The sequence below is a fragment of the Cygnus olor genome, chromosome 2 (assembly GCF_009769625.2).
Source record: "Cygnus olor isolate bCygOlo1 chromosome 2, bCygOlo1.pri.v2, whole genome shotgun sequence".
NCBI classification, from domain to species: Eukaryota; Metazoa; Chordata; class Aves; order Anseriformes; family Anatidae; genus Cygnus; species Cygnus olor.
This window is the reverse complement of record NC_049170.1, coordinates 73,323,184-73,344,467: the sequence shown is the minus strand read 5'-3', so window position 1 is coordinate 73,344,467 and position 21,284 is coordinate 73,323,184.

Sequence of the window (21,284 nt, the reverse complement as noted above, 5' to 3'; positions counted from 1 at the left end):
TCCTTATTGTTTTAAAGTAACTTTGGAGTTTCTACAAAGTTACAGCTTTTAGTACAGCATGAATGCAGGAGTATATATACTACTCATCTCACACAAACCTTCTTTTTATTGGTTTTGATGTTTTTAAGTTCTTAAAAGAAAATATATTTTGTGAGTATATGATAAGAATTACTGTTTTGGCATGGACCTCAAGCTTATTGTTTACATGTGTGTCAATAATGTATTGCAATTACATCAACCATTGCCTGCCTGAAAATTGAAAACAGATTTTTATTTTTTTTTCCTACTGAAATGTTTTGGAGTATGCTAGTTGTTTTCGTTTTTTGTTTGTTTGTTTGTTTGTTTTTCAAATGTAAATCTCTTGACTGTGTACTCTGCCTTTTACTTGCATTTTGATTTAATGTTAAGACATGAAACTGTCAATTTCTGTTGCCCATACTTTACAGGTTGTTTGCTACAAGGAGTTGCTCAACATAAATTTATTTGTGTGGAAACTAGCATTAAAGATTGACATTGCTCCTCCTCACATGATGTTTTAAAATCCCATTTAATATGCTGTTCTTAATATGCAGTACCCTAAGCACTTTTTATGAGAAAAAAATAAAATTACAAGTTTAATATGGGATGTAGTGAAGATAAAATTCTTGTCTCCATGACAAGGGAAGATCGTTCCAGATAGAAGAAACAGTTACCGAAAGGTGGAGATACAGTAAACAATAATTGAGAAAATCCAATATTTCATATGGTTTATGGTTCAATGTTTAGAGGCTATATTGCCTCAATCTTCACCGATAAGAGCTCCATCCACATGGCCCAGGCCCCAGAAGGCAAAGACAAGGACTGGAAGAGTTATGATCTGCTCAGTGTAGGAGAAGATCAGGTTTGAGAACATCTAAGAAACCTGAAGGTGCACAAGTCTATGGGACCTGATGAGATACATATGCGGGTCCTGAAGGAACCGTTGGATGAAGTTGCTAAGCCACTGTCCATCATATTTTAGAAGTTGTGGCAGTCAGGTGAAGTTCCCATTGACAGGAAGAGGGGAAACATAACCCCCATTTTAAAAAAGGGAAGAAAAAAAGACCTGGGGAACTACAGACCAGTCAGTCTCACCCCTGTGCCTGGGAAGATCATGGAGCAGATCCTCCTGGAAACTATGCTAAGGCACATGGAAAACAAGGAGGTGATTGGTGACAGCCAACATGGTTTCACTAAGGGCAGATCATTCCTGACAAATCTATTGGCCTTCTATTACTGGGTTACAGTATTGGTGGATAGAGGAAGAACAACTGACATCATCTTGTGCAAAGCATTTGACACTGTCCCCCATGAGATCTTGTCTCTAAACTGGAGAGACATGGATTTGATGGATAGACCACTCGGCGGGTAAGGAATTGGCTGGATGGTCGCGCTCAAAGAGTTGCAGTCAATGGCTCAATGTCCAGGTGGAGATCAGTAATGAGTGGTGTTCTTCAGAGGTCAGTATTCGGACCAGCACTGTTTAAAATCTTTGTCGGTGATATAGACAGTAAAATTGAGTGCACCCTCGACATGTTTGCTGATGATACCAAGCTGTGTGGTGTGGTCAACACACTGGAGGGAAGGGATGCCATCCAGAGGGACCTGGAAAAATATGAGAGGTGGGCCTGTGCGAACCTAATGAGGTTTAACAGGGCCAAGTACAAGGTCCTGCATATGGGCTGCGGCAATCTGAAACACAAATACAGGCTGTGTGGAAAATGGATTGAGAGCAGCCCTGAGGACAAGGACCTCAGGGTGTTGGTTGATGAGCTAGAAATGTGTGCTTGCAGCTCATAAAGCCAACCGTATCCTGGGCTGCATCAAAAGAAGCATGGGCAGCAGGTTGAGGGACGTGATTCTACCCTTCTTCTCTGCTCTCATGAGAACCCACCTGGAGCCCTGTTTTCAGCTCTGGGGCCCCCAGCACAAGAAAGACATGGAAGTATTAGAACAAGTCCAGAGAAGGGCCACAAAGATGATCAAGAGGCTGGAGCACCTCTCCTATGAAGATAGGCTGAGGGATTATAGGTTGTTCATCCTGGAGAAGAGAAGGCTATGGGGAGACCTTATAGCAGTCTTCCAGTACCTAAAGAGGACCTATAGAAAAGCTGGGGAGAGTCTCTTTGTAAGGGAGTATAGTGATAGGACATGGGGTAATGGCTTTAAGCTAAAAGAATGTAGGTTTAGTTAAGATATGAGGAAGAAATTCTTCAGAGAGTGGTGAGGCACTGACATAGGTTGCTCAGAGAAGCTGTGGATGCCCCATCCCTGGAGGTGTTCAAGGCCAGGTTGGATGGGACCTTGGGCAACCTGGTCTGGTGGGAGGTGTCCCTGCACATGGCAGGGGGGTTGGAATTAGATGATCTTTAAGGTCCCTTCCAACTCAAACCATTCTATAATTCTATGATTCTATATCTTAAAAAGAAAATATTTCTTCCTACCTGTCTAGGAGAGTAGTATAGGATAAAATCAGAAAGAGGTAGCCTGCTCTTAAAAGGACATATAAATAACACAAGGTTATAAATTTATTTATTTATTTATTTATTTACTTTTAAGGGATTTGCCTTAAAATCTCTTATTCTCTCCATGTAGACTAAAGGAGAGCATACTGAAGACGAATGCTTATCTTGCTCCCTTGAATTGGTTAAAAGTGTGTAAAGACTGTGTGAGAGAAGTTGGGACCAACTTTGTAATATCTAGAAATGTTTTTTTTTTGTTTGTTTGTTTGTTTTGTTTTGTTTTACCAACAAGTTTAAACATCTTACCTACTGCCTCCATTTCATCCCTGAATTTGCCTCTACCATTACTCACTTCCTTTTTGCTCTTTGAATATAGTGTTAGATAGGAAGAGTTAGATAGGAAGAATGAAAAATAAGAGCTGAACTTTTTCAGAAACAATATTTTATCATAATTTCCATATGATCTGCTGATTAAGTTTTAGAGCACCTCTGAATGGGAAGCGTATATATATTTATTTTAAAGAATTAAAAAACAAACAAACAAAAAAACACAACAGATATGGAATTCAAATTTTATACTCCTTCAATTGATTTATGATAATAATTGTGGATTTCCTAACGAACTTTAATGAAGTGTCTCAGCCCTTTAAGATATTTTCATTTTTCATATTAGGAAACAAGGGCATAAAAATCGGGAGTCAATATGGGAATGTTAGAACTAACAGTGTAATTACAAATTTTATTTCAGGGCAGGAGATGGAAAAATATTAGTAGCTTAGATTCTTCATCTGGTGAAGTCTTGTTGATGATTTAGTGAAGATCTACAAAACCTTATGGGTTTTTAAGAACACCAGTAATTCCAATTTATTCTTCAATAGAAACAATGACAATGATGAATAAGTGTAGATGGTTCAAGTCATCAAGAATCATCAGTTAAAGAATCATCAAAAAACATCAAGATTAACAAGAATCATCAATTAAAAATTATAACTAGTTAATGTCTATTCAGGGCCTGTTTGTATTTTCTACTTCCTCTTCATTCAGTTTCATTTCATTGGTTCATTTGCCATATAAATCAGAAAGAATTCTTCCTTCACTGTCTTTTATTTTACAGTTCTCTTCAAGGTTGTTTTGTACTTCAGCCTTTTTCCAAATATAAAGTTACTGTCCTTAGCTAGTTGTGAGTGTTCCCTGAAGACTGCATAACACCTGAGGCAGCAAGACAGAATTCATCTGACAAGGGAAATATTAGTAGATGATGTAGGTTATATGATGTTCTAAACATTTAGGAGGAACAGCAACAACAAAAGGCAGCAGTTCCCACTCTTGTGCATCTGTACGAGTCAGCTGTCCTTACATTCAGCTGCAGTAGCAGCTATCTCATGCTTCTGAGCTGCAGGCAAAGTATATTTTTCTCCATCATCTTGCATTTGTACTGTCTTGTAACTAAACTAGTTAGACTTGATTGTTAACCACCTTACTGGGGAAAAACTTACACTTAATTTAGATTTGCTGCAGTCTGGGCTAGGCCTGGATTGTCCCAGAGCCTTTTTCCTTCTGAAAAAGGCAGAAAAAGTCAAAATTGTAGCTTCAAACTATTTTTCTAAAAATATCAGTGGACCTGTTTGATATTAAGAAGGAAGTGCTGGGTGGTGGCTTGTGGCAGTGTTCAAGGAGATTCACTCTTTGAATGACCATGGAAAACTCAACCCCAATTAGAAAAGGATTGAACTACATTACCAATATTTCTTCAGTAATGAAATCATCAGTGATAGCTGCTTTTGCTCTCCTTTGGCTTCCAGCTCAGCAGCAGCAGGAACAGCACAGCATGAGAATGTGGAGAATTAAAAAAAAAAAAAAAACACTTTGTTTTGTCTTCAACAAAAGAAAACAACAAGTAAAAAATACCAAAACTAAGCAAATAAATGAAATGAAGTATAAAGCTCGCTGAGTAAGGCACAATGCTAAATAAAATATACAAGAAAACCAAAAACAAATCAAAAGCTTTTAAGAAACTCAGTTATCATGGGAGCATTTTTTAGAGTACAGCACAACAGAAAAATAAGTTTCAGACATATCTCTGGAACTAGTTGATGAACAGGGCCTTTTTTCAGGAGCCACAGACACACAAGTCTTGTAGAGATCCTCTACTCATTTCCTTTGGTGTTTACGTGCATTTTTCTACCACAGTAAAAGCTGGTCATGAATATTTAATACAAAATAAAGCTACAGGTAAAACAAGAGAAGCTGACATAAGGACTGCCAATAAACTCAGCTAAGGTTAGTCTGCTGACTGAAGCACTTGGTGTGAGATGAGGGCAAACAAAGTTGAGCTGGATGCTGACTTGATGATCTTTGTTAGTTCTCCCCCAACAAATACAACTCCATATCATGTCTGGACAGTCTGTAAGACAGAGAAAACCACACATACCTATCCATTCTATATATACCTGTTACTGTTGATTATCATATCTTCCTTGTGCTGGAGGAGGTGATGAGAAGTCACAGAGGTTTGAGTTACAGCTAGGAAAGCAGAAACAGGGGAAGGAACCTGAGGACAGTATCAGTTCTGTTACCTTTCTAAGTACACATGTACAGATGCTTGTATGTGTATTTCCCAGATCTCAGGAGACCATGTTAGCTACCATTCTCCTTTTTAATAGATATTGCTATTTGACTTTACTTTGGCAAAAACATCTAAACATACAATTAAAATTTTATAAAGTCTTTGACTTTCTCCTTTTTTGTTGTAATTTCCAAACTCCAGCTAGGACTGCCTTGTAAACATATTTTAGAAGTTCACAATGAGCATTGCACTCAGACATATCTCATTGCATTCAGACATATCTCATGAATATGGTTATGCAACAGGTATACTGCAGAGATACTGATGTTGCTTTGCCCATGGAAAAGCAGCCAGGTGAAGCTACATAGACCTGAGCAACACTGATATGCTACTGAATGGCTTCCTCTCTCATCACAGTCAGTGTGCATGATTCTCCAAAATGCACAATTCTCAAAAACATGTTCTACAGTCATTAATGTATATTTTCTCAAGAAAATATTTTCATCTTCACAAAATAAACAGGTGTATTTGTGAGAATAATTGTAACTTCTGACACCAGTACAAACATATGGCTGTCTCCTTCGATGTTTCTATTACCCTATGCTTCCAGTGGGACAAACATCTAAGAAATACTCTAAAGATTTTGCAGCTCGGTTCTTAATATTGCTAATTTTAATGTTTTCTTTTTCATCAGGAGTAAAATTACAGAGAAAATATCTCTTAATGTAGATAATTTTACAGTTCAAAATGCTAACCTTTTACCAGTTTCACTCATTTTGTTCAGAGGAACCTTCTCAGTTACTTTATACAGCCAAAGGACAAATGGTGGTTGGATAATGACTACAAAATCAGCAGTTCTTGTATTTAAGTGAAATGTGTTTAATAGTAAGCACACATCAAAAGTAAAGAAGTCTTTACAATCTTCCAAATATATTTTATTGAATTAAATGATTCTTAGATAAGATGCAAGCAACTACCTGGAGACTTCTTTCTGACATTAATATTAGCATGACATTCTTCAGGGAAAAAACAAACAAACAAACATAGGCATAGGTAGTAGCTCTTGCAAAACATTAACAAGTTTTACCAAACACTATCGGAACTGTCATCATTACCTTTGATGGATCTAGTTATGATTTCTAAATGCAGGACAATCAATGGAGCTTTTCTCTTCTACTGTCTCAACTCTAGTCCTAAAGCAAAACACTGGGATGTATGAGACAAAGTCAGTTTACTGAAGCCATCTTGAAATGGACACATCCTTTTGGAGAGAGATCATATGGTCTAGTCTCTAAATTTCTTGTAACATTGAATTGCTTGAGAGCTTTTAAAGCACCTATATGTGAAATTTTACTGCCATCTGTTATAAAACATGCTTCAAAAGTCACAAGGGATATTTGAGAAAATACATCTTTCTGAAATGTCCTTTTCAGCATAGCCAAAGGACTGTTGAACTGCTTCTTTAGGATGAGGAATTTTCTTCTCTGTAACTTTTATTCTGAAGGGTATAGAAAAGACACAATATACTGACAAAGACTGAATGCTATTCCAAGATTTCATTATATGTATATCAGTCAGTTATTTAAAAAATATTTCCTATTGCACTCAAACACTGGAGTTTTGGAGAGAGTATAAGAAATGCTGTAACAGGAGTAGGGCAAGAAGTTTGTAGCTGTGAGAAAGCATGTAAAAAAAACATATCGAAGATGAATTTTGTAAACAAGGAAATATTTTTGCTTTCCACAGAAGGAAACTGAATTAAAGCCATAAAGCCTATTTTGTTGTTGTTGTAGTAGTAGAATTAGTAGGAATTCACATGAAATTTAACAGCAAAGTGCTAAAGCTACTGGTTGCTTTCAGTTATTAAGATCTAGATTCATGCATTTCAATAGTAAAACTGCACTATGTTTAAAGAAAGTTTAGACATTTACCTTAATGCCAGCCAGGGTGATTCAGTCACCACCTCGGAGAACTATCTGTAAAAGAATTTCATGAAGATTTAAAGTCCAGAAGAGCTGAAAATGAAAGATTTGCTTTTATTAACTGTATATTTTTTAGAAAGCTCTCATTCCCCAAATGAATATTTTTCAGTCTTGCCACCGTGTGAATAATATTTGTGCAGACTGAGAACCTTAATTACTATTTGCGTAATCCTATAGCCTTTCTGTGATACATCATTGTGCTGAACTCACAGTTTCTGAGTGAACTTCACTGCTGTCCTTAATGTCTCCCCAAATTTTTTTCAAGGCTGAGAATGCTCATCCTTCCCTAATAAGTTCATGTGATTTTCTCTTTCTCATATGAGGCCCTGGATTTCAAATCCTATATACAGTACATAACTATCTCAACAAATTTGACTTAAGCACAAACCACATCTTCCTCTGTAGACCCAGGACAACCTATGTTAAAGACATAACTCAAAGTATGTGGAAAGAAAAAGTATGTCAGGAACAACTGGATCCATGATCAATGACATAAGTAGAGATAGGTTCACATAAATAGATGTGCAGCTCATTGTTTATGGAATTCAGTGTCTTGGAACTGATGTGAATCAAATAAACATTCCCTGTTCTTTCCTCTACAAATTCAGTTTCTTCTGTTCCTGTTCCAGAATGTATTATCTAGTAGCTAACAAGGAATGCATCCATCCTGTTACCTCTCCATCAAGTGACATTACAAAAGATGAGTATTTTCTTTATTTTCAGATCAATTTTCAGGGAATTTTTAGAAATTTAGTAGTCTTTGAGATCTCTATTTCCAACAAATATTACTGAAATTGACCGACTGGAAGCCTTAAAGAGAGAGCAGGGGAGTAATACACACTCTCATGCACATGCATGTAAGTGGAGGTCTCTTCTTCCCAGTTTGAAAATCTTGATTTCATTGCTAAAATAATAAAAAAGACTATATTCCTGTCTGCCTTACCAGTATCTTACATATGGAGAACCTCTAGATTCTAAAACATAAAATATTTTTTCTTCATCTGTATTTTTCTTGTCAGAAATTACCTTCTAAAAATTTCCTCACTATATTAAATAATTTAGAAACTGTCACTTTCTTTTTCTCATAATCTCAATTTTGACAAAGCAAAGTTTCTAACATGCTACAGAAACCCACATGTAAAATTGTCTTTGCCTAGTTTTTCAATATATTTTAAAATTCTCTTTAAATTTTAAATGTCTCCTAACACGAAATGGTTTAATGCAGATTTAAAATCTTCATATATTCTAATTATTGTTTCTCCTCTGTTTGAATGTGACAGTTTGCATAGGTAGTTTGATGTTGGCCTTGCTTGTCATTTCCCATTGGCATCAGGCAGTCAATCCTGTTCAGTAATTTGAACTTCCGTAAATATACAAAGGATGGTGGTGCCCATATAACCTTTTTTAAGAAGGTCAATATTAGGATTCCATTTAGGCTTCATTTATTCAGAGACTGAATGCTTGCTGATTAAAGAGTGACATGCTAGACTTTAGCTAACTACCACCAATACATAAGTACTGCCATCTATCAAGACTCTTACGCTTCTTACATAACATACCTGATATAATCACTGTATGTCTGGCACAAGTATCCTTTGTTTGGATCTTGTAAATAAGATTTTGAAAAGAGGTATCATGAAGTGCTACTTGCAGATCCAGTAAGTTTCATTTGAATTCAATGCACCATATTCTCTATGCAGTCCCAATGACATTACCACTGTTCAACATTCAGCTAAATACAGTATAAATGCTTGTTTTGTTTTATGAGTTTACAATCAAATACCTCTAAACTCTTGCATTACAGGTCTTCTTCTCGCCTTTTGTTTAGGTTTGTTTGTGCACATGGAAAAAGCCTTACAATAGTCTGTAAAGCTTTTTTCTACATTTCTTCCTCACAGACTGAACAGCATTCTAAGGAGACTGCATTGCTAACAAAACCTGTAAAAGCTACTCGTTAACAAGGCACCTGTAAAACTGGTGGTAAAGAGGATGATATATGTTTTTTCCTTGACACTACCACTTCTCAAATTGATAAAAGCAAGAAAGTGCACCTTTAATTGCCTTAGGTGCTGTGAATTACCACACAAAATAAGAAATATCACCTCTACTTGAAGGTTCAGTTTTTAAAAAATAATTTTATTACTTTTTTTTTTTTTAATAACAGTATCTACAGATACAACAAAAACAGTATCTCAAAGCCCACTGTTATGTAAATCCTTCTGTGTTGCACAAAGCTTTCTGCACTGTGGGACAATTGCTGAGTGCAATAAAACGTTCTCTATCTATCTGTGTCATAGCACATTGCTTGTTGCCTTGAATATAGTGTATAAGCCAGCCAGAAGGCAATCTTTTTTTTTTTTTTTTTCCCTTAGAAAGATAACAACAGTGATCCAGACTTGGAATTGCAACTGTCAGAAGTTCAAATAAAATGTGGATAGTAGATGTCACCTACCATGTTTTGGGAGGAGATAGCAAATCCTTTTTAACCATCTATGCTTTCCATGGCAATCTACAAGATTTTAAAACTATCCAGGGACATATGTACATGCCAATTTTTCATTTGCTATTGTACATGCCTATTCCTGCTATCATAGATGTGATCCACATGCATAATTTTACTTGTGGTAATATAGTTGCACCTGCAGTCATCACAATTATGTTTGTAGTTTAGATTTATTTATTTATTTTTTCTAACGTTCCTATGTGTTGACAAATACAAAATTGTAAAGTGTCACACTATGGTGTCCATAACTGCATATCCATATATCCAGCTGTTTAAATAGTCCTAGAAGATAGCAAGCTTGTTTATGCAATGACTTAGACTAACATTATTTTTCACTTAGGATTCAATGGATTCACTGCACCAGGATGGGAGGAATAATGCAAGTCAGTTATGCAGCTGGTATTTCAAGATTTATGTAATAAATACCTTTTTTGATGAAAGTAAAGGAAAAAGCAAAATTATTTACATGTATGCCTCACACAACCCCCCTGTAAAATAGTAGCTACACTGATTGCTGTCACAAACAGTGTTCAAGTTGTCACTTGATAGAATTTGATTTAGTGGGCTATGTCACAAAGCTGGAACATTACTGATGTGAGCGCTGACTGTGTGCATCCATAAAAAGCTCAAGGAAGTTTAAAAAAGGCAAATTATTGCTTATAAAAGAATCACACGAATTAAATGGAAAATATATACTTTCTTTACTTTCTATATCTAGAGAAGTTGTTTTGATTACAGTTGAGAAAATTAAATTATGATCTATTAAAGCTATTTTTTGGAGTTCATACTTTAGTAGAAGAAAAAGATTAACTTTAAAATCAGAAAACTTTAAAATAAGTATTTCTAATTACAATATCTTATATCACACATCATCTTGATTAAATAAAGTAGGAGAGAAAAAGGCTAAAAGAAGATACATCCTCAGAAATTCGTTAAGAGGTTTTGCATTCTAGGTAGCGTTTACCAAAGTATTTTTGGAAGTCTACCTGCAGGCTGTGATCCTGACATAGATATAACGTGATATTTACTCATAAGACAACTTTAGAGATAGGTACACTCTACCTCCAGAGTTATATAGACTGGGTGACCTCCTCATTGCCATTCAGAATATCTGTTGCACATGGAAAACAGAACTCAGAAATCATACAGCAGCAGACCCCAAGCTCCCTATAAAGCTAAAGATGGATGACTTCTTCAGACTGATGGAGATCAATAATGTTTTTGAACCATATGAGTGACTTCACTGGTAACCTAGGGACATACCCAAAGATAATAATTTCATCAAGGTCAGCTGACTACTTGTGAATTTGCTGAACTGGGTGGAGTCCTAAAAGGTTGTATCCCAGCAATATATTGACAAAGTATGGCAGGTAATGTTTCTTGTAACAGCTTTTTATTTATTTATTTATTATTTTTCAGTGTTTCTAAGGAAATCCTTTCTGTTTACTCTTCTGCTTACTTGTCATCTAGTGCCTGACAAGGCACTTAGAACACTACATAAACACTACAAAAGCTTAGTTAAATACAATTCTTTCCTTTGCTCTGAGTGATAGAAATCCCTAACAGATTGATTATAGTTTTCAATTAACTTGAAAGCCATTCTGTTGACAGCAGTCTGAGAGGCCTCTGTGCTCCTCAGGCAAGAAAGTATGAACAAAGCATAACAACATTTTTCCCAGCAGCTGCTGATGAACTGCATGTCTTAGAGCTTCAACAGACACAGAAAAACCTTTTGCAAAGGCCAAAGCCCATTCTTCATTTACAGGCCACGCTGACACAGTTTGGAATGAGAAATAAAACTAGGAATGCAGTAACATTAAATCTATACTTACAGCCTGTCAAGAGGCCAACTATGTTTTATATATAAACATCTCTCTGTATTTATATGTGCGTGCTATATGAAGCTGCATGCAATAGAAATATTAATGTACATGAATTTCTTTTAAAATATGCAAATTTTAATGCATTGTTTTCAGTTATGAATCTATAACTAAAGATAATTTGAGCAGAATAAAATCATGAGAATGAATATGAATTCATCTCAGTAAACATGTTTCTAGAAGCATGGAACCAGTCAGACAGGGCTTTGAGAAACCTGGTCTAGTGGGAGGTGTCCCTGTCCATGACAGGGGTGCGGGAACTAGATGATCCTTAAGGTCCCTTCCAACCCAAACCATTCCATCATATTATAACTTAACATGTTTTGAAAACCAGGTATGATTCTTGTGCATGGCTCACTTTTTGCTGGTTAGTACTTGTACTAGTGGACTTTTCAAGGCTGAATCCAGTTAATCTCAGGCAAATATGAGCACATTTAAAACTTAAATTTTAAATTGAATGTTAAATTAACATATTTTACAAGGAAATCTCCCAATCAGCTCATTTGAACTTTTTTCTTGTCACTATACAACATACATTCCAGATATCTTCTATGTTATCTTCTGTCAGACTGCAAATATTTTTCCCACTGTACACTTCAAAATGTCTGAATGTAATTGAAAAAATAGCAGTTAAAATGGAAACTTTTTTTTAAGTTTCTGTGATTGATTAACACATTTTAAATCACTAGTGGTAAGTTAAGTGGGCTTTGTTTGTATCATGCTGCATAACCTATGCAGAGAGAGGAACAAGAATGAAAGTGGTACTCATCTATAAAATACTTTTAATTCTTGACACTTAGCTTGCTTTAAACTTACTTATTAACATCGTTATCTTTGAATATTTATTGATCACTTCTATTTTGGTTCAGTGGGATTAAAGTACATTTTATAAGTCAATAAATATTAGAAAACATTATGTTATCTTCAAATTTTTGCTGTAAATGGAGACTGACCTACGTACAGAGAAGACCTGTTGCTTGCTCAGCAAAGGCAGAAACACTGTTCCTGCCTGTGCTGACTTTACTAGGCTGTTTTCCTCCCTAAATGAACAGGCTGCTTGTTAGGACAATAAAACTTTCTTGGGTGCCCTTGTGATAAGATAACGCAGATGTCAACACAGTAGTTCACTAAGGGCTTTTGATCTCAATTTCAGTCAATCCCTGAGAGTGCTTTCTAAGCAGTGTGTTTCCCCACATGCCCACTCTCTGCAACACACTGCTGTCCATGTTAGTGAAAGAGGCAAAACATCCACCTTGAGAAAACACAAATCACAATCTAGAATAACGGATTGATCTTGCACTGTTTTTATACTACATTAATATGCTGAACTGTCAGCTGTGGCAGCTGAGGAGTAGCCGTTCCACCCATTCTGCAGCCTGCGGTGTGACTGTGTAGCTGAGACCTAGGGCTGACTGTCTTTTAGGTTGCAATTGACGTAAATAATGCAGGATTATGAACCACAACATTTAAATTCGTGATACCTTGGTTTGGTTCAGCTGAATTAATTGTGGTTTATTCAGATCAGCTCACTTTTTTTTTTTTTTTTTTTTTTTTAAACCGTTCATTGAGCTCCAATTTCAACCTCTGTCCTAAAATTAATTTCTTGGATCATTAAAGTCCAAGAAGCTCAACAAGCTCTCCAAATAACTGGAAAAAAAAGATGAAATGCTCTTTATGAAAGTATGAACTAGCTTTCTGCAGTAATAACAATAATGACAACAGGAACAAAATAATCAAGACAATGTCTTCCTGAAGGCCAACCCCCACAGCTGCTGGCTATCTTTTTCTCTTCAGTGTGACTTCACTAGAAATGAAATGCCTTCAGAGCATTGGAAAGCTTCCTTGCTTTAATCGTCCTCTGTGAACAGAGAAGCTTACCTTCTCCAAGGTTAGGAATGCAATTTATTGGAAACAACATCAATCCCAGCAAAGCAAAATTCATGTAACTCTTCTGTGGAACTATTCACTCCATACAGTAACCTGACTTAAAATCAGGCTGCTTCTTAAGGACACGAAGTAAATAAAATTTTTTCAGAAGTAACAGACCAGGGTCTTCTGGTTTGTAAAGATTTATAGCACTTGATAAAATATCTGATTTTTACTGGCAGGAGCTTAATGACTTCTGTCTGCAAAGTGACATGTCTCTGTCATTATTCAGAATATACACATCTGTAAAAAAAAAAAAAGAGAAACACAGATTCTTTAGGAGACAGTTAAAAAACACTCAGCAATTCATGACATGGTACAGATTGCATAAATGACTCATTGCTGCTCGCTTACAGTTTGAGGAGACATGGTAATTATTTGATATTCAAATACATAACTCTAAAAGCTGTAGACAAAACGTGTCATCACTGTTGTTTGTTTTCAAAAACGAGCGGAAATTCTTTTCCCCCATGAATGTGCACAGAAAGAAAAGATGTTATATTCCTGTGAGCATTACACAAACAGTAGTCCTTGTGTACCTGCATATGCAGAGAAGTTTACTAAAATTCACAGGTGCCAGAATAATATGGAAGAAAATATTCTTCTACTATCTTGAAACCACATAATGAATTCAGAAATAAATTAGTTTGGAAGATATTAGAAATAATGTATTACTATTGAACATTCAGGTGAGGTGTAACCATGGTGGAAATGTTTGAAAGAAGCTAAGTGGCAAAGTTGGGCTGCCTCAGTTGGGTTGTTCTGTTTTTCTGTAAGATGAATTGATAAATAAAATATCAAGATTGTGTATATATAGATTTGTTCAATAATTCTTTGTAAACAGGAAGATATTGAATAGAAAATTTATTGTGTAGTGTACCAACATGTACCTGGGAGATGTGGAAAATAACTTGATTTTTAGACAACTAAAAGAGTTACAGAGACAGATAATACCTCTTCATCTAGAACTAGCAGATTTGCTTCAGATGATGCATTTTATTATCCTTTCTGGACAGTTCAGGGAGCTAGGAAACTATGATTTTACTGAAAAATGTATAGGGAAACAAAAAATACATTTCCATAAAAGACAAAAATGAAAAAAAAAATGCCCTGCTCTGTGGAATTAAGGTATCTGTAAGTATTTTACTGTCATGTCTCTTTGCTTCCCAGATGTTATCAGAAATTAGTTACCCTTAAAAGCAGAAAGTAGAATCAATATTTTCATTAACAGTAAAGCAGAGATAATTTCTTGTAAATAGGTTTGCATTTGAATTGTTCTTTCTAGCTTCACTTTTTTTTTTTAATTTTTATTTTTTTATTTTTTTACTAAGGAAACAAGAACACAAGAAATACACATTGTGTTTATTTTTACACTGCTTGCAAGGGTTTGGTACTTGTTTCACTCAGACAGTTGCAGCACATGGAACTGAATTCCAGCACTGCAAGCAGGACTTGGGAAAGGTGAGAAAAAATACATGGGACAGACACAGCCCTTCTGCATGCATTCAGAGTCCAGGCAATCACCAGCCCTTGATCCCTTACACTCACAGGTCTCATTTTCATTCTCTTAATATGCAGAGATCTTTGAAAACAGACTAACTGCTGCATCACACCCACCTTATAATTCTCTGAATTAATGAAAAATGACAAAATTATTTGGTTTCTGAAAGGTTATTTATTTAATTTTTTTATTCTTATATTCCCAGGCCTATAACCCCATCTGAACAACAGTGTTATCCACAGCCTCTGCAAAGCAGAGTGCAACTTGGGATGCACTCAAAAAAAAAACAACCAAACAAACAAACAGGTATTACTCAGGCAGCAGTCAGAGATTGTAAACGTTTTACAAGACTGGACCTTCAATTTTCACGAACAAAGGACAAGAAATGATTGCAGCAAAACTTACAGCATTACACTTCTATGAAACTGGTACATTAAGCAATCTTAAAGAAAACCAAGCAGAAGGAATATTTATACTGTCAACAGGGAGCAAGAGAAAGCCTTTAAATTGTGATCTCATTGTATTTTAATATTCAGTTTTGCTAAACCTTCAGTTTCCATTATCTTTGTCTCCGTGTCACTATGCTCAGCATAAGTTTGTATGTCATGTTTACTTAGTAACCTTGACTCAGTCATACCCAAGGCTTCCGTGTACACAAGAAACTCTAAAATGGCTGACTTTAAATGTGACATTTATGTAATGGAAAACAGTTGGTGGAGCTTCTTTTTAGTATAGGAAGCTTTATCAAATTAAAGAATTAAGATTCATTAAAGAAATAGATATTGAAGCAGACAAAGATTGTGATGTCTATAGACAAACTTTAAAAGGGAAATCTAATCATCTTTGAACTTCAGAACTTCTGATTCTGTTCAGAGGAATAGAAATACCAATGCTGTTTTTAATTTCTGATGTTTCCGTCTGCTTTTTATTTTATTTTTGGCCATTTAAATGATTTGCATAATTACAATTATCGTGAAACAGCCTAATGTAGTGATTTGATGGTTATAAAATGTCACAAAGTTGGAATAATGACAGATTAGGAAAGTCAAATTTAGTATATTCTTCAAAGGCTGAATACACCTCATTATTTCTCAGTGTATTTGCTCTTTGTTATGGTGAATCAAATGAGGTTATTCATATAGCAATCAAACCTCTCGACAACCAATTTCTGTATGCTTTTTCAGCAAATTGAAAGAACTTCTATTAACTTCAGATCAAACAAATATTGGACTCAATTTCAGTTTTAATGAGGTTGACTAAAACAAATATAAAATAATTCAGAAAGTTACTGAATTAAGTACTTGACAAAATTAGATAAGATTAATAATCTGCTTTAGTTTTACATTTAGTATTCCTACTGGGACTACGTTTCACATAAGTTTATTGGACATTTATTGTATATAAAGTAAGATATAAAACAAAGTCATGAATAGCATACAACAAATACAAGTTTTCTTTTTGAGCATTAAATATAGCTACTTACAGCTGCAGCAAATGCAAAGGTATTTGAGTGAAAAAACAGTGAAAGCTCAGGTTTGTTTGAATAATATATTATTATTCATTTGCATGGATCATAATTATAGATATGTGCTTGCATTTTAATAAATATAGATCCCACTAGGGTAATAAAAAGTAACAGGTTTATTCATAAAATGCAACTAAATTATGTTTATTATTATTATTATTATTAATTTCCTCTTGGATCTATGGATTATAAAGCTAAAATACATATATTTTAAAAAGTCATTCTCAATTTATGGCCATTTACTCCACCATATACACTTTATGTATTTTAATCAATTTCAAAAACACTTTATAGATTATTTCTTGAAGAAAACTTGCTAAAATAATGCATAGCACTTAACATAATTCACACTGAACAGTTTTAAATTCTCATTTTTACAGCCTTTCTTTTTATTATGTGTATATGATGACATATTTATACTGTAATCATTTAACTGTAGTTAAAATAGCTTAAATAAATTGTACAATGCAATAACAGTGATGCATTTTAGCAAGGATTTTCTCTTTCCTTTTTTTTTGCTGTAAAATAGCATGTTTCAGGTTCTTAATATCTGCTAATGGCAATACCAAATTTCCAAGAGCCTTCATCTACTTTACCATTCACCTACAAAATATATAGAGTCAAAATTCTCTACCTGATTCTAATAACATCAAATACACTTGAACTGACTTGGCACTCTTAGAACTGAAATGCCATAAAATATAAATGGGTGTCTAAACACTCAAATTAAAAACAAAACAAAACAAAAGAAAACAAAACAAAATCCCATAACTCCAATATCTTGGTATTTAGTTTCACCCTTTAAATTGCCTTCAGAATGCTGTAGACGTTCTGGATCACTTGAGCAATCCTTGGGTATTTTCATAAACATCTGTAATATACATATGTAAGCTCACACACATGTATATGTACGTGTACATATATGCTAAGGAAAGATCACTCAGGAAAGGGTAAAGGAGAGTAACTTGAGCATTTGTGATTGGGTCTTCACACAGGCCTGGCTGGTACCTACTCCCCAAACAGTGTCTTCCTAAATTCTCAATTTCACAACTATGGCTAGAAGTTATGGTATAAGGTTGTCCTTCACGGAGTTTTTAGATCAAGGGGAACTGTGGAGATTTCCCAGTGTCATTCTTCTTTATCATCTCCATCACAAAGATCATTGGTCCTATTAGGAGCCAACGTATCTGAATATAAATAAGGACTCCAGGAGGGCTGGGTTAAGGCACCAGTGCTTTGGAAACTATTCAGAATACCTTCTCCTATGCCTTTTTCCTAGTCTTCTCTTAATCTTTTGTGACTGACCAATAAACCCCTACAATGGAAGAAGGCTTGGCAGAGATAGGCAATGGTGATGTGCTCATGAAGCTCAGAGAATAATGCAGGATGTTACTTGACCACAGCAGTTAAAAGAACCTATAAAATAATGCAGTACGTGACATGACCACAGCAGTGAAAAGAAGCTGAATTTATCTTAATACAAAGGGGTCCCTGAGTGTGGCCTTTGTTTTAGATAAATAACTATCAACAATTGGATGGATCAAGTCATGGTATAAACGTTTCTCCCAGAGTTCATTAAAAGAGTATTAATATATCCCTGAGTTGGCCAAACCAGCATGGAGGGGAGTGACTATGTGGCTCAGCCCAACACAGAGAATAAAAACAAAACAACTAGCTAAACAATTTCAAGGAGAGCAACATGCTTCAGCTGGTTTTAACCTGCATATTCCTTCTAGATGGTTGGGGATGCCCAGTGTCTTGATGGTAAATATATAGAGAATGATAATGGGAATTACTTTTGTACTGTGATCATTCAACTGCTATAGTGTGCTTGTATAGTAGTTTCAGTACATTGCTGTATTGCTTTTCTAAATCAATATTCCATGTAATGTCAACCATCTCCTAATAAATAAATTTTATATTAAAAATATTACTCTCCACACATGGAATGTCTAAAAGAACCTGGTCAGAGAACATTGGACTCTGATTGGACTCTTTCACTCATGAACTCAGTTTAAAAAATAGAGTTAAGGAATAATTTCAAATTGCTGTATATGAGGAGGATGCATAGCTTACATCCCGTATAAAACCCAGACTAGAAAATTAAAACACTATATAGAAACCTAAACAAACCTGGTAAACTTCTATTGAACTCCACAGAAATGCATTTCAATTGTTGAACGGAGTTGGTGAATAAATATGGACAAGGATCACAGCTGAGTAATGAAGATGGTATAAAAACCTACTAGTAGCCCAATTAGATGAAGAACCTATTACCTCTGGGAATCTTCTTTTTAGTGACCAAGCATGAGGAGCTGGATAAATGATGAAATGATTCATTCTGCAATGTCTCGGTTAAAAATCATGTTTACTGCTTTGTCTTTTTTAAATTAAATTTGGCTTATGATGGTGCTTATGAATAATAAAACAAGTAATAAAGAAAAAATGCCATAAAAAAAGAATGTTTGGAAATTTACTGGTCTTCTCACATGGTTTACATTTTGCATAAATTTACAGTGTTGTTTGTAATGCTCCGATATTGCACGCTAAGTGTCTTCTGAGTGTTTAAATAAACATAACCCAAGTAGATAATATATATATATATATTTGTCTCTAAAGATAAGATATGAACCAGAAGTTTAACTATCAGAAAATGAAAAATAAGATCTATACCTGCCCACCCAATCTAAAGCAAGTATAGATCAGTTTTAAATACCTGGCTGTATACTGGCTTTTTAAAAATCCTATTTTTCTTAAAATACACATGAAACAATGTTCTAAGACATTGGCTATTCTGATAAGTGCATTAAGAAACATGGAATATGTTATTTGATGCTCTAAGTACAAGATTACTGTGTGCAGAGCATGTTGCGGAAAACTTCCCTTTTCATTCATCATCAATCATCTATGATTTACCACATAGATTATATTGGGGATTCTTAATACTGTGCTATTTGTTCATGTTTATGGAGAATGTCTAACTTTGACTTGTGAATTTTGAATCGTTTGAACCAAATCTTTCTCTCAGTTACAGGGTGTTGTGTGAAGCTAGATAAATTAAAATCAAAATGGTTTTAGGCTGTCTGGAATGGGATCATTCCCCCCTGCTCCCAGTCCCAGATTTCTTATCTTTTTATTTGAAATAATATAGTCAAATAGTATTTTTCAACTTTTCAACATAAATACCACCTGCCAATTTGAAGGGAACACTATGCACATATAAAGAATACCCATTTTGGAGATTTCTAAAGATAGCCAGATAGCATTTCAATCACCAATAATTCTTCTGTGTTGCCTGTAATTCTGAGGAAACGTACATGTGAAGTCTGAGAGCTTTTCTGAATGTCATGATGTCATTCTGATGTCATCTTGCCTAGAACACTGTGTTATCTTACTTTATAGAATGCCTAATAGAGAATGTACAATAGGGGCTGAGGTATGTCATGATATTTTTAGTATAGATAAATAAAGTCTCTCACACAGGAGTCACGAAGAAATATGGAGAAAAAAAATCTTCTGTTAACAAATGTGAAGGAGCGAAGAATCTTTCTGCACCAAATTCAGGATGAAGTCTGCATACTGCTTTAGAGTCATGAATGTCTCATTACACTAGATTCAGAGAGTGGTATCTGACACATGATGAACGTTGCTCCATGAGTAGTGCAGTTAAGTAGATATGATTACTTGTCATTTAAAATCTCAACAACTGTAAGGAGTATTTTCAAAATCTGACATCTAGGTATAAGATAAGTATATTAACCTACTGGATCTGTTATAGAAATCTAAGCACATAAAAGTAAACTAAAGGTATAATTTTCCACAACATTTTTCATAAATGGTATCAGGTGAATGCATAATAACATGGTATGACTTGTGAAATATTACTTGAGGATCATAATTAACTTCAGGATTGAAAAACCACACAAGGATTTATTGTAACAGCCAATTTTCCATTAATAATGTTCTGTATTTTCAGAGCAATGGTGAAAAGAATTTTACTTCCCTGGGAAGAGAGTTAATGAGAAGATTTTCCGGTACCGAAGCAATTTCCAAGACTTTCCAAGACTTTCAGGACTTAATAAGTATGGTTTTGCAGCATTTGACATTTTATTTTACAAGCAGCTGACGTCCAGTGCTTTGCGTGTTTATTTTACGCCAGAAACTAGAAATCAAGGGTAAATGAATACCTCAGGTTTTGTATTTGATTAGTGCCAGCTCTTCAATTCCTTACTGATCAAACTGAGAAAACTGCACCACCTTTTCAGATGATGGAAATCTGGAGAACTCTCATTACTTCAGTGATGAAACACTAATCTACACCTCTTTAAGAGATAGCTACAATTTATCATCCCTCTTTACTTTCAGGGTTCAAGAGCCTAGTGGAACTAAGTGAAAGCAGAACTGCTGGAAGTCTTCCACTAAACACAAAATGGAGGTTTAAATATTCACAAAGGAGATCTCATGGAGTGGTCACTGGAGGTGATCAAACATTATTTAGTCTTGGACTGCCTTAGTAAGCATTTCCAAATCTATCTCTTGCAACTGGTAAGCTTTAAATTCACTTCTGAAAGGTATCTATAAATGTTTAAAAAATTCCCGGAAAACAGTATTATTTATTTATTTATTTATTTATTTATTTTTCATGGAAATATTTGAATGTTAATGATAGCCCATAAAATCATATCAGAGAATCATAAAATGGTTTGGGTTGGAAGGGACCTTAAAGCCCATCTAATTCCAATACCCCTGTCATGGGCAGGGACACCTCCCACCAGACCAGGTTGCTCAAAACCCCATCCAACCCGGCCTTAAACACTCCCAAGGCCCAAAGCCCTTTAAGTGGCAAGGACTTGGTAGGAGGGGCCTGCAGGGGTGGTCTCTGTGTCAGATCACAGTCAGCTCCAGCTGGCTCCAAAAGGGA